The sequence below is a fragment of the Cadophora gregata genome, assembly GCF_030347475.1.
Source record: "Cadophora gregata isolate MNR1 chromosome Unknown scaffold_39, whole genome shotgun sequence".
Taxonomy (NCBI): domain Eukaryota; kingdom Fungi; phylum Ascomycota; class Leotiomycetes; order Helotiales; family Ploettnerulaceae; genus Cadophora; species Cadophora gregata.
Window position 1 is genome coordinate 1 of NW_026695962.1, and position 14,035 is coordinate 14,035.

Here is a 14,035-nt window from a genome sequence, read left to right on the forward strand (position 1 = left end):
TCCAAATAAACCTATTAGTATAAATAACGGTGGTAATATACTTTCGAAAAAAATATAAAATAATAATATATCTAATACTAAAAATACAGCTAACAATAATGATTCTAACAATAAAATTATTATTACAAATGATCTCACATTTTCATTTATAGAATTCCAATTACTTAATAATGCAATTGGTGTGATAATAGTTGTCAACAGAACAAAATATATAGACAAACCATCTAAGCCTAAATAAAAATCAAAAGAACTAATTTCATGATATTCTTGTACAAACTGGAACTGGTTACTACTGAAGTCAAACAGTATAAATATAATTAATGATACTATAAGGTTTACGATAGAAGTACTTAAGGCTATTGTTTTAATACGATTAATGTTTAAAAAAGACAATTCGTAAGACATACCTGTGGATATAGTAAATACACCCAGTATAGGAATTAATAATAAAAGTGTAAGTAACATAATTTATAAAAAAAAAAAAACACAAATTTCCCTCAGGATTAAATATTAAATTTAATCTTTACTAATACCATATATAACTATAAGGTAAACCGCGCTAAAATAAAATTTTAAATATATTATACCTATTAAAAGTTTTTATTGATTTTATTAATTTAATTAAAACATAAAGTTAATGAAATTTTTTTACAATAAAGAAATATTACTGGGTATTATTTCAAAGCTATATAGTATACAGGGTACAAGTATAACAAAGGCAATAACAATAGGTAACAATATAGTTCAACAAAAAGACATTAATTGATCAAATCGTATTCTAGGAAATGAGGCTCTAGCTCATATGAAAATAAAAATCATAGTACATGATTTTACACCTAAAGTTAAACCATATAATAATCCTTCTATTAAAGGACCAGAGAATAAGCTTTCATTATGTAAATTATTTATATAATATTCAAAATTTATATATTGCATTAATGTAAACAAAGGTAAATAATCATAAAGATAACCACCTAAGAATAATATACTAGTTAATATACAAATTAAAACAATACTACCATATTCAGCTAAGAAAAAGAATACGAATACAACAGCAGCGTGTTCTGTCATAAATCCACTAACAAGTTCTGATTCTGCTTCGGCTAAATCAAAGGGTGCTCTGTTAGTTTCCGCTATAGATCCTATGAAGAATATTATAAAAACAGGAAATAGAGGTATTATAAATCATATAGCTCTTTGAGCTTCAATATTAACAGTAAGATTTAGACTACCTGTTAACATAACAACAAGTAATATAGCTGAACTTAATATTAATTCATAGCTAATTAATTGTGCGGTACTTCTAAGTGAACCTAAAAAAGCATACTTACTGTTAGCACTTCAACCTGCTAGTAATATACCATACGTCGATAGAGAAGAAACAGCTAACATATAAAGTATACCTAAATTGAAATCACTTAAGGATAAACCAGGCCCATAGGGTACAACTAAATAACCTAATAATGAAAATATTAAAGTTATAACAGGACCAAGAAAAAATAAACCTAAATTAGCTTGTGTAGGTGAAACATACTCTTTTAGTAGCAGTTTTAAGGCATCAGCAAATGCTTGTAATAAACCATAGTACCCTACTATATTAGGACCTAATCTTCTTTGCATACTAGCCATAGTTTTTCTTTCGGCTACGGTTACATAAGCTACAGTTAATAAGACAGGCACAGTTACTAGTAATACTTCTAGAACGGAAATTAAAGTTGGTATATATAACATTGATTAATCATTTTTTTTTCTTTTTTATATTTAATCTATATAAAATAATTAATAAATTATTTTATTAGATTAAACCATAAGGTTAAAAATAAATTTTTCACTAAGTATAAAGAATATTTATATTAATAAATATATTTATACTTTACTACAATTTATCTATTATTATTTAATATTTTATGTATAACTATTCTTATCTAAGACTTGAACTTAGATCAAGATATTAGAAGTATCCTGCTCTACCATTGAGCTAATAAGAGATAAAATAATTTATATATATAAATATAGTAAATAATCTAAGTAAATATTTTACGCATATGTAAGCTAAAACACATGTAAATGTAAAAATATGAATTTAAAGCAGGTTTAAATAAGTATTATAAGGGATATGGAGGAATCAAACCCCATATTTAAGATCTGCAATCAAAACGTAGAACCATCTACTGCATATCCCTGATGTATAAATTATATATAAGTTGCTATCCTTAACTATGTATATAAGATATACACCAACAAACCTAAATTTTTGTACAAACTAACCAAGATAAATATTTAAAGTTATTTATAAAACATCAAACTAATTATTATTATTATTATTATTCATTTGAGCTTCTAGAAATTGTATTCTAGAATTAAGCAGAGTAGCTTTGGCTTCTGACCTTACTTTATCTCTGTTGAAACGTTCTAGGTCACTCTCTATTTGATTCTTTAGATTAAATTCGTACTCCGTCGTAGGTATTGTAGGTATTTTTATATAAACACTTTGTGCGTAAGCCATTTTTCTGTCTAAAATTCGTATAAACTTTAAATATAAATTTTTATGTTCTACGGCTGTTTTTAGATCCATTCTCTTAAATTGGTTAAGTATATGTGAATTATAATCAATATGTTTACATATTTCATCCTGTATAGGTACTTCACCACCAGGAACGTTAAACCCAGGCGGAACAATAGTTTTATTAGGTGTGTATACAGAAATAGGAAATACCATAGATCCTATATCACTTCTAAAGATTCCAGAACTTCCACCCCTATTTCTATCGTAATTGGGATGTAATTCTCTATCTACACCTTTACCTTTATCAGGCTTTAGACCTGAACCCGAATCTGAGTCAACTTCCATAGCATTGTATAACTTAGGTTTAATAACTTCGACAGAAGATCTCTCACCTAAATCCATAGTATCCATGCCAAATAAAAACTGTTTTAAGTTGAAATTAATACCTTTTATACCTAAATATTCCGACAATAAACCTATTATACCTGTGTTAAAGGTTCAACCTAATAATCCTATAGCTATATTGTTGAAAAAATCACAATATTCTATATGAAAACTACCCGAAATTAAATATTTAATCGCCGCTATAAATGTAACAGTTAAAATAGCTCCACAAAATTTTGCTAATGTAAAAGTTGCCGTTGTATTTTGTACCATTAGATATAATTTTGTTTTCATCTTTTTTTAAGTGTAATGGTCTAATAATGTATTTTTTACTATTTTCGAAATTACATTACTCAACCATTACTAATACAACTTAATTTTACTATTTTCGAATGTACATTACTCGACCATTACTAATAAGGTTTCGTTTTGCTACCTCATAAAAATTGTAATAAGCAACTTTATAATAAAATTCTTATCTAAGACTTGAACTTAGATCAAGATATTAGGAATATCCTGCTTTACCATTAAGCTAATAAGAGTTTATGTTATATTTAATAACATGAATATAATATACGAATTCATATAAATTGTATAATATAATATTATTATGATTGCACTTAAGCAACATATAATAATAAAAAAGCCATCATTAAAGCGAATAAACCAGTGGCTTCTGCAAATGCAAAACCTAATATAGCGTAAGAAAACAATTGACCTCTTAAAGAAGGATTTCTAGCAACACCTAATATTAATGCACCGAAAACTACACCAATACCTACACCGGCACCTATAAGGCCTGTGGTTGCTAAACCTGTTCCAATAATTTTTGCTGCTTGTATCACCTTTTATGTTTTTTTTTTATAGAGAAAATATCTATAAGTTTAAGTTGCTTGTTAAAAATATAATATAAAATTTGAAGCATATATAGTTTCTATTATATCCATGTTAATAGAATTTAATTTAAATATCTTAAATAAAAATTTTTGTTATAATAGTTTTTTGTTTTGCTTCGTAAAAAGCAAACGATGCCCTAAAATATAGGAATACGAAGGGATCGAACCTCTGGTTTAAGATCTAAGATCAAAAGGTAAAACCATTTACCGCATATACCTATTGTATATATTATATAGACTAATACGGAATTAATCAACATAATATATACATCCAGAAACATTAGACTTTATAAGCTAATCTAAAAATAATAGCGAATAAAATTAAATAAAACAAACAATAAAATTTTGTATAGGTTAGATCTGGGTGGTTAAATAAAAGATGTCTTTATACGCACATGTTTAATAATTAAAAACTAGAATTATATCATTATTTATACTAAGATTTAAAATTATCCATGTAGTAATCACGCTAATAATATAACCAAAAAGACTCATTAAATTTCATCTTGTAAAAGCATAATACACCATAATCAAAGGGGTTCCCTCTAGCATTATTTAATTATTACTTTTATTAATAATCAAAGTATTTTGTTAAAATAAAAACTTTATAAACCTATACCACTATTTACTATCATTGTTAATTTGTTCGAAAACAATATTAACAACAGCTGAGATAACATTTACGATATGATCTACATCCTTTTTCCTTATTATATATGAAGGAGCAATAATAATATGGTCTCCACGTACACCATCGACAGTACCTGTACCAGGATAAACTGTCATGTTGAATTTGGATGATATTGCCAAATCTAATATTTTGTTCGCAATGTTAAATCTACGTTCGAAAGGCTCTTTGGTTTTTTTATCTTTAACAAATTCTAGACCCCAGAAAAGACCCCGACCCCTAATGTCTCCTACATTAGGATGGTCAGCCAGCGCAGCTTTTAATCGGCTTTCTAAATAAGCACCCTGTTTATTAATATTGTCCAGTAAATTTTTTTCCTTGATGATTCGTAAAACCTCAAGAGCAGCTGCAGCTTGTATAGGCATACCTTGGTATGTTTGTCCATGTATAAACTGTCCACTACCCTTAATTAGCACCTTGATAATTTTTTCATTTACCATTAAAGCAGCTATCGGTTGATACCCTGCACCAAGTCCTTTACCCATCGTTTGAATGTCAGGTACAATACCCTCTGCTTGCCATGCATGCAGAGTGCCAGTACGACCCATTCCACACATAACTTCATCAAGTATAAAAAGAGCCCCATGTTTATGACAAACTTCTCGCATTGCTTCAAGATAACCTGGAACATAGGGTACACACCCTAGAGCGGCACCCACTATTGGCTCGGCTATGAATCCGATGACAGTATGCGGACCTAACTCTATAAATTTTGCCTCTAGTTCCTCAGCTTTTCTCACTACGAAAGCTGCATCAGATTCACCTTTTAACCGCTGTCTATAAGGATTACACGAAGAAATATGGTGAACATTTCTCATAAGTAATGGTATGTAAGGTGCTCTACGATCAACATGTCCTGATATACCCAAAGCTCCAATAGTATTACCGTGGTATGAACCCCTACGAGCTATGAAATTGAAACGGCTAGTTTTATTGTCTTGATCATAAAAGTATTGGCGAGCCAGCTTGATAGCAGCCTCCATTGCCTCAGAACCTGATCCAGTCAAATAGACTTTGCTCATTTTTCCACCAGTACTCTTGATAAGTTCGTAGCACAAAGCTTCGACAACTCCACTAGATCAAAACGTAGAAGCCAGATAGGGTACTCCTGTTTTTATTTGTTTAGTTATTGCAAGAATGACTTTATGATTATTGTAACCTAGACAAGAAACAGCCGCACCCGAACTTGCGTCAAAGATCTTACGACCTTTATGTGTAAAAAGAAAATTGCCTTTACCACCTATAATAACAGGATACGCTTTTACAAGATGACGACCTAAATAAAAGAGCTTTCTTGCGTTGATTTAGGTGACAGAGAACTTTGTAAAGGTAAACTCACAAATGCGTGAGGTTTCGGTGGACTACTTAAGGCTCATTCTAAACTATTGTAACTTCTATTTAATAATGTTTGTAGACTATCACTATAGAATTGTGGAGTTAATCAAGGGTATCTGCTTGCGGCTTTACCTTCAACTAACTGAACATAAACTATATATAAGAATAATCATGTAGCGACAACACTAATGATACTTCCAAAACTACTGATTAAATTTCACCCTGCAAAAGCATCAGGGTAATCACTAATTCTTCTAGGCATTCCCTGTAATCCTAAGAAATGTTGAGGGAAGAATGTTACATTAACCCCTATGAAAAGTAATCAGAAATGTACTTTACCTAACATTCTATTATAATCTAAACCTAACATTTTAGGTATTCAGAAATATCATGCACTAAATAGAGCAAAAACAGCACCCATACTTAAAACGTAGTGGAAATGAGCAACAACGTAGTAAGTATCGTGGAATGCAATATCAAGAGAAGCGTTAGCTAAAACAACTCCACTTACGAATAATATATATTAACTTATAATCTTATATAACTAAAAATATAACCAAGATATATGCCACCTAAATTAGCATATTTTTTAATGGTAGCATGATTTATATTTAAATTTCTTTGAGCCTCAGTTACTCCATCAAACTTTGCTAAAAACTTTTTATCTTTATCATACACAAACACAGCTTTTTTAATGTGACTTTTATTACACATATCTAAAACTAGTGCCTTACAATCTTTACCTGTTCATTCCTCCAGCATAGGGTAATCATAAATATTATAAGGTAAATTAGTAAAATATCACTCTCCTCTGAATAAGGTTTGATTTTCTATATATGAAACAATTGTAGTATGGTTGCTTTTGATAAGTTTAGCTAAAGTTAAAACAGAAGGAAATATAACCAATAATTCTTTATGTGAATTATAAACATAAACAGGATAAGCACTTTGAGCCTCAGCCATTCTCACTTTGCTTTCCATAGAATGACTTTTATTATAAAAAGGATTATTTTCACCTGTTAAAGCTTTGGCTATTAACCCTTTAGTAGCTTCACTGTGTGTTCTATTTTTAGCTAATTGAGATAACAATACTTTAGTCTCTTCTGTATGTTTATAACCTAAAGAAGAATAACCTTGTTTTAAAACATTATAATAAGGTATTACAGACGTTATATAAGAAGTTTCTCTTATAGTTAAAACATTAGCTTCTGCATACTCTAATATATGTACAGAAAAGTTAGACTGATCATACTTAAGTAAGGCTTTTATAATAGGCATATTTCTATTTTGATTAGCCTTAAGAAAGGCTTTATTTAAATAATTTTTAAATCTAGCTGAGAGATTGATAGAACTTCCAACATAAGAATGTCCATTTATGTTATTTATCAGGCAATAAACACCAGACTTATCTTTCTGTTCTATCAGGATTTTTTTTCTGTCTTCTTTAAAGTTATTGTATACCTTTAAAGAGTTTAAATCTTCAATGCAATCTTGTTTTTTTGTTGAATAAGCACGTACAGTACTTATTTTATTATAAGTTAATATATTATTATTTCATGGACTATATCTTCTCATAAAAATATTATGAGGACCACGTTTAGTCTCTGAGGTACCTACTCAGATAATTTTACTTATCTTTTGGTTACCTGCTGATTGTTCAAAATTATACATTTTTACTATATATAGTAGCATAATTGTCAGAAGTTCCCAGCATATGGTGATCTTTAAAGGGAGAGCTAAGTGGATTATTAACCCTCCTATGGTGAACATGAATACGAAACCTAAAGCAAATAACATTGATGGTGTTAAATGTAAAGATCCTCCGTAACAAGTAGCTAACCAACTGAATATTTTAATACCGGTAGGTACAGCAATAATTAATGTAGCAGCTGTGAAATAAGCTCTAGTATCTACATCTAAACCTACAGTATACCGTCTACATATTAGTCCTATTAAAAAGAAAAAAGTCGTAATCTACTCCTATACCCTTTCGCCTGAAGGTTGAGTACCGATCTGTATCCCCTAATCAATAAGGAGCAACTACAGAATATCTTTTATTAAAAAGCTTTTTTTTTATTATGATATATAATTAGATTGTTCCTGCTCTACGTGTTAGGATAATTACTTCGGGTTTATATTTTTTTTTATAAGACAAAAACTTTTTAACTTTACAGACAGGCTAATGCAGTATCTTTAATTTAGGGTTACTTAAGTGTTATTTCGCCCTAAAGCCGGTTTCCCGGTGACTAGAGTACACCTTACAGTTAATAAACTCCTTATTTTACCTTAAAGAGTAAGGTTAATAGTATAAGTTGAAAACTAGTACTACGTATAATATTAACTTAAATTAAAAACTGGAGAACCATCTACTCGTTGCTCTTTTACAGACATATATATTCACTTTAATGCCTGATTTAGATCCGCGATCACCCATTTTTCTTTCGTCTATCCCTAATGATATTACCATACCCTGAGTCATTAATCAGGCCGGTCATATCGTTTCCAATACAACTTTGGTTACTAGAGCTTTAGGGCTTCCCCGGAGTTTGGCTCCTCTTACACACATTAATGAACGACCAATATTCATTTTTCTATGTGATGACTTCAAACAACAAAACCTAATACACCAATTGACATCATAGCATATACCCGTCTTCCGTCTTCAGCCTACATAACAATATGTATAAACTACAAAAGATTATAAAAACATACTTAATATTTCTTTAGCTATTTCATAGACTTCTTCACTTACTTCTTTATTAGCGTTAGATGTTTCTACAGTATTTATATCCGGAGAACTAACACTTTTTGCAGGAGAAATAATCTCTTTATTTAAAGGTTTAGGTAATTCAGATACATTACTTTCAAAATTTAAATTAGAAAATTCTTTGAACCGAGATTCTTTTAAATTTAAAAAAGTATCCCTTTCAATATTTCTTTTATCCAATTCTATTTTAAATAATTTAGCTTCTAGAGGATCTATAGTACCATTTGAAACTTTTATATTTAAACCTTTATTTATTAAGTCATATATAGTATTAAAAGTTTTAATCTTATTACTGAACGTTAAATTGGCTATTTTCAATGCCTTTTGATATTCTTCAAGTGTGGTTATGTTCAATTTATTAAACTTTTCCATTAATAGGAGCTCAAATTTTTCACTATTATCAAATATTTTAATTACTTCTTCAGACTTTTTATCATCTATATAATGTGAGTATTTATAATAAAATTTTTCTAATTTATCTGACTCTATTTTTTTTAAGTTATTAAATTTATTTTTATCCTCTAACATTTTTGCATACTTTTGTGATGAATTATTAAAAGAATCACCTTTTTCCAGCAATTTATCTAGTTCTTTTCTAAATAATTTTTTGTCCATGCTATTTCATTTTATATCTAATTTTGCTTAACCTTTAATCTAGGATTAAGTCTATTTCATTAATATAATTTATATTAATTATTAATTTGTTAAATTATTTTTAAATTACAAATTTAAAACAACCTAACTTTAAAATATTATAAAGAAAGAGAAAATTGTTGGATTCTTATTAAGGTATTATGGTATTATTTAACCAAACAAACCTTATAGTCGTTGAACGTTTTTACTATTTGAAGTAAAATTCGCTTCAAGTTAACTTATTTTAAGTCTTTCTTGAAATTAACCCAATTAATATAATATTTACTATAAATATCATAAATATTATGGGACAATAACTTGTTTATCCCTAGCGTAGCTTTTTCAATTATCCAAGATTTTGTTCTTTGAAACTAGTTTCATATTGTGTTAAGTTAAAAGCAATATATTATACTTTTAACCGCCATTTTTTTCAAAATGGATCAGACTATTTATTCAATTTTCTCTACTTATTATATTTGCAACGCGAAAGTTGTGAATAAGGCAAATATGTGTAAATAGTACAAGACAGCTAAGAAAAAATAAAAAAGAAAAAATAAGAAAAATATAATTTAGACTAAAAGTATTAGGTTTGTATACTAATATTAGTAATTTAACGTTTTGTATATGCTAAATAGAGGCTAAGCTAACGTATAAATTTAATTACATCTTACTTTCTTATATAAAAAAAATACAATTTTAACTTTTCAGATGTAAACCCCCTTTCGAGGCTACTAGAGTACACCTTAAATATAAAAACATATATTCAGTGCCGTCTACTCGTTGCTCTTTTACAGACATATATATTCACTTTAATGCCTGATTTAGATCCGCGATCACCCATTTTTCTTTCGTCTATCTCTAATGATATTACCATACCCTGAGTCATTAATCAGGCCGGTCATATCGTTTCCAATACAACTTTGGTTACTAGAGCTTTAGGGCTTCCCCGGAGTTTGACACTGTCGAACTATGCTAAACTTGCTTAAGGCTTATTAAATTCCTAAATATCCGAACACACTCTTGTTAGAGCTAGCAGATATTGTAGTACTTATTATACCGAATCCTGGTATAATTAAAATGTAAACCTCTGGATGCGATTAAAGATAAATATATCTTTAATGGGACTCTATCTTTATCCTCTGTTGTTTCACTTATTATTAAACTTGGTTCACGCTTTACCTAACATACTTTCAGGTGAAGCAGAATAAGCCTTAAGGTCTTTTAGCTCAAAATATTTATCAATTAAAAATAACCTTTGTTTTTTATTTGAAAAAGATGGATACTTAAAGATATAAGACTTAAATGCTTCGATGTCGTTTCGTCCTTGTATAGATCATTTATAATAACCATTTTGACTTTTATCAAAATAAATATTACCACCTAAAATATCTTTAAAAGGAATAACGTCGACTAATAATTTATTAGTTACAGATATAGTTAGTTGAGGTATACTATTTTTAATAGAATAAGTAATCGTACCATCTGCATCAAAAAACCCTGAAAATCAGCCATTATCAATAGTAATTGAATCAGCATATTTGATTTTTATATCTAAGTTTAAACAAATAGATTCTAACTGTTTAATTCTTGACGTTTGTCTAATATTACCGTTTATTCTATGAATAAGATCTACCATGCCCTTTTTATTATGTAGTCTATATCTAAGGGCTTTTACACCAGATCTTAATTTTATGGATCCACCCAGTTTTTGTTTAATGATAGCTAAAGCATGTTCATCCGATAAACCCATAGTGATTTCACAACTAGGATAGCCTGCTTTACTTAATAGAAGAGAACCATCTCCGTCTATAAGACCAGCTAACCATTCATTTCATGCTTTGTCACTTAGGGGTCCGGATTTATCCTGTAAACCAGGTTTAACTATAGAGGATAATGGACGTGTAGTCTCTGAGGTTCCTACTTGGAAATTAAATCCTTTTGTTACCTGCTGATTGTCCGACAATAATAAGGTTTTCACTTTATAGGGATGTTTAAAACAATATGTTAATAATACACCACTTATTAATAAAGTACTCATTAATGAGTAATAGGAGTTCCAGCATATAGTCCATGTCATTAAATAAATTACTTTATCTACGGGCCATTGTTGACCGAAAAATCAGAAAAGATGCTGGTATAAAATAGGGTCACCACCTCCTGCTGCTTCGAAGAATGATGTATTAAAATTTCTATCTGTTAAAAGCATAGTAATCGCCATTAAATTGTAGACTTACTGGATGAAATCCCATAGTTTAAAGTTTTTCTGTGGTGCAAGACATGCAAAGCACAAGACTTTAAGCTTAAAAAGTTATTAAAACTTAGTGTAAGTACGCAAACATTTTCATGTTTGATTGGACCATATCTTATATTTTTACGTTGTAGAAGTCTTGCAAGTGATCTCAAGTAAAATCAGTTCTGAAATTATTCATAGCTGATTTGATCTTTACAATTTTTTCCTTACCTTTATCTGTCTTATGCTCTTTTCTATCAAATATGTTAACCACTTCCATTCAATCCAAGGAATCTAAATGTTTAGTTCCAAATAGAGGAAATTGTAAAAGATAACTTTTAGCCTTAATATTCCCTTTAAGGTTCGTAGTTCTAACTCTATACTGAGGTTTTGGTTTATCCGATCTTATTTCTTTTACTTCCGTTTCTAAAAACTCCGCGATATAAGTTAAATAATTTAGATTATTACATCCTTTGTGATCTTGTCGTCTTTGAGATATTTCTAATTTACATTCAAGTTTAGGATATTTTCCTGAAAGAGTAGTTCTTACTTGGAAAGAACCGTCTGCTTCTATAAACCCAGATAGCCACGGATTGGTATTTAAAGGTTCTATAGATACAGAATATTTTTCAATATTTGTTTGTTTAGTTTCATTAAAAAAATCTATTAAGGCATTAAGACTATATAATTTAGGTGTTCTCATTTTTCCATTTATTAATGAAATTACTAACAATATACCTTTAGAACTATTTATAGTTAATATATAAGCGTCTACCCCTTTTTTTCTAGATAATGAACCTAGGCCTAATTCTTTTTGAATAAGCAAAGCTAAAGGTAAATCTTTTAAATGAAAAACTATTTGTATAGCAGGGTAATTTAACTTACCTTTACTATTTCTTAATTCTTTTGGTGTAATTATTGTACCATTACCTTCAATAAGCCCGGTGAGATAATAACTAAATAGATTTTTATTTAAATTTTTGCTATAGTTGTTGGTATGAATAGATCTAAGAGTTGTAAATAAAGAAAAGGGTGCTAGGTACCCATAGCAGGAAAAATATGGACTACAACCAAAATATTTTGGCGTGTGGCCTCTGAGGTTCTCTAAAAAATTCAAACTTAATAGATTACCAGCTGATTGCGATATATATGTATATAACGGTTCCCAGAATACAGCCAAATTTAGAGCCGGCAGGATTAGTTTACCGGCTAAAACAGGTAAAGATAATAATAATAATACTGCTGTAACAACAACAGCTCATCCAAATAAAGCTAATTTATGTAACCTGATACCTGGACTTCTCATATTTAGTATAGTAGTAATGAAGTTTACAGCTCCTAATAAACTACTTACACCAGATAGATGTAATCCAAATATAGCTAAATCGACACTAGGTCCACTATGACTTTGTACTCCACTTAATGGAGGGTAACAATTTTGTTGATAACCTCATTTTAGAGTTCTTATGCTTTAAATTAATAAAGATATTAACCTATACTAAAACTATCGTTATACGCATTATATCTCTATAATGTTCGGACTATACCTTCATCTTAATGGAATTAGAGCTTAGTAATTATGACTGCTTTTTCGCAACTTTCTTATAATGTTTCTTATTTTAGACAACTTAATAAAATTACCTTTATCTTTATTATATGATCTAGCTCATATTCTATATTCTAAAGATTTTACACCTTTCATTGTATTTTTAAAAAAATCTATTATATTCTCAATTGCTCTGGAGTTAGTAGTATCTAATATATAATAGTTATGTAATTCTTTATATCTAACCGCGGTTTTGATATGTAACATAATACCTATACCTTCTAATACTATTTTATCCAACTTTTGTGTTAAACCAAATCCATGTACTATTCTAGTGGAAGTTTTATTAACTAGATAAAAACTACCTTCTGCTTCTATAAACCCCACGAGTCAACTTTTAGTCATCACGTTATTCATTGAATCTACGTTCGTCAAAGGTAATTTTGCATTAGTTCAAGCAGGAGATAAATAATCTTTATCAGGTTTAGCATTTTTAATAGCTAAAAGTTTTGTATTTTTCTCTTCTTTAGTTATAGATATGTTATTTAAGATAGCTAGTGCTTCTTTTAATTTTACATAGTCTAAATATTTAGTCGTCAGAAGAGGATATTTGTCAAAAATAGGCAATAAAATGGATTCTAAAACTTTTCTATCCCTAATAAAGTATTGTGCTTTGGTACCATCTCTTGTTATAGAACCTACTTTTAACTCTTTTTTTATATAATTAAGAATTCTTAAATTATACCCTGATTGAGTTAATTTATAACTTAGGCCTCATTTAGTTGATGTACCAGTTCCTTGCTGTGAAATATGAAAATTCCCATCTCCATCTGTAAACCCTACTAATCATTGTTCAAACAAAGCTCGATCTGAAAATTTACCATTAAGATGTTCTTCGTTAAGTCTCTGATGGCTAGTAAACAAACGTTTATTTACTAACCAGGCGCATTGTCTCCGTGATGTACACATTTTTACATACGTACTGTTTATAATTGTATTCATTATAAATAGACATGAGTAGTGTACTACGTGTAAAACATAAAAAAATAT

At 29.1% G+C, this 14,035-nt stretch overlaps 2 non-coding genes across 2 annotated transcripts; both read right to left on the bottom strand.

Moving 5' to 3' along the window:
• Window positions 1–1,917: 1,917 nt before the first annotated feature.
• Window positions 1,918–1,988, bottom strand: ONS95_009701. The gene has a single exon. It is a non-coding gene; the product is annotated as a tRNA-Arg (tRNA).
• A 1,373-nt stretch (window positions 1,989–3,361) lies between these two features.
• On the bottom strand, window positions 3,362–3,432 carry ONS95_009702. The gene has a single exon. It is a non-coding gene; the product is annotated as a tRNA-Arg (tRNA).
• Window positions 3,433–14,035: the final 10,603 nt, after the last annotated feature.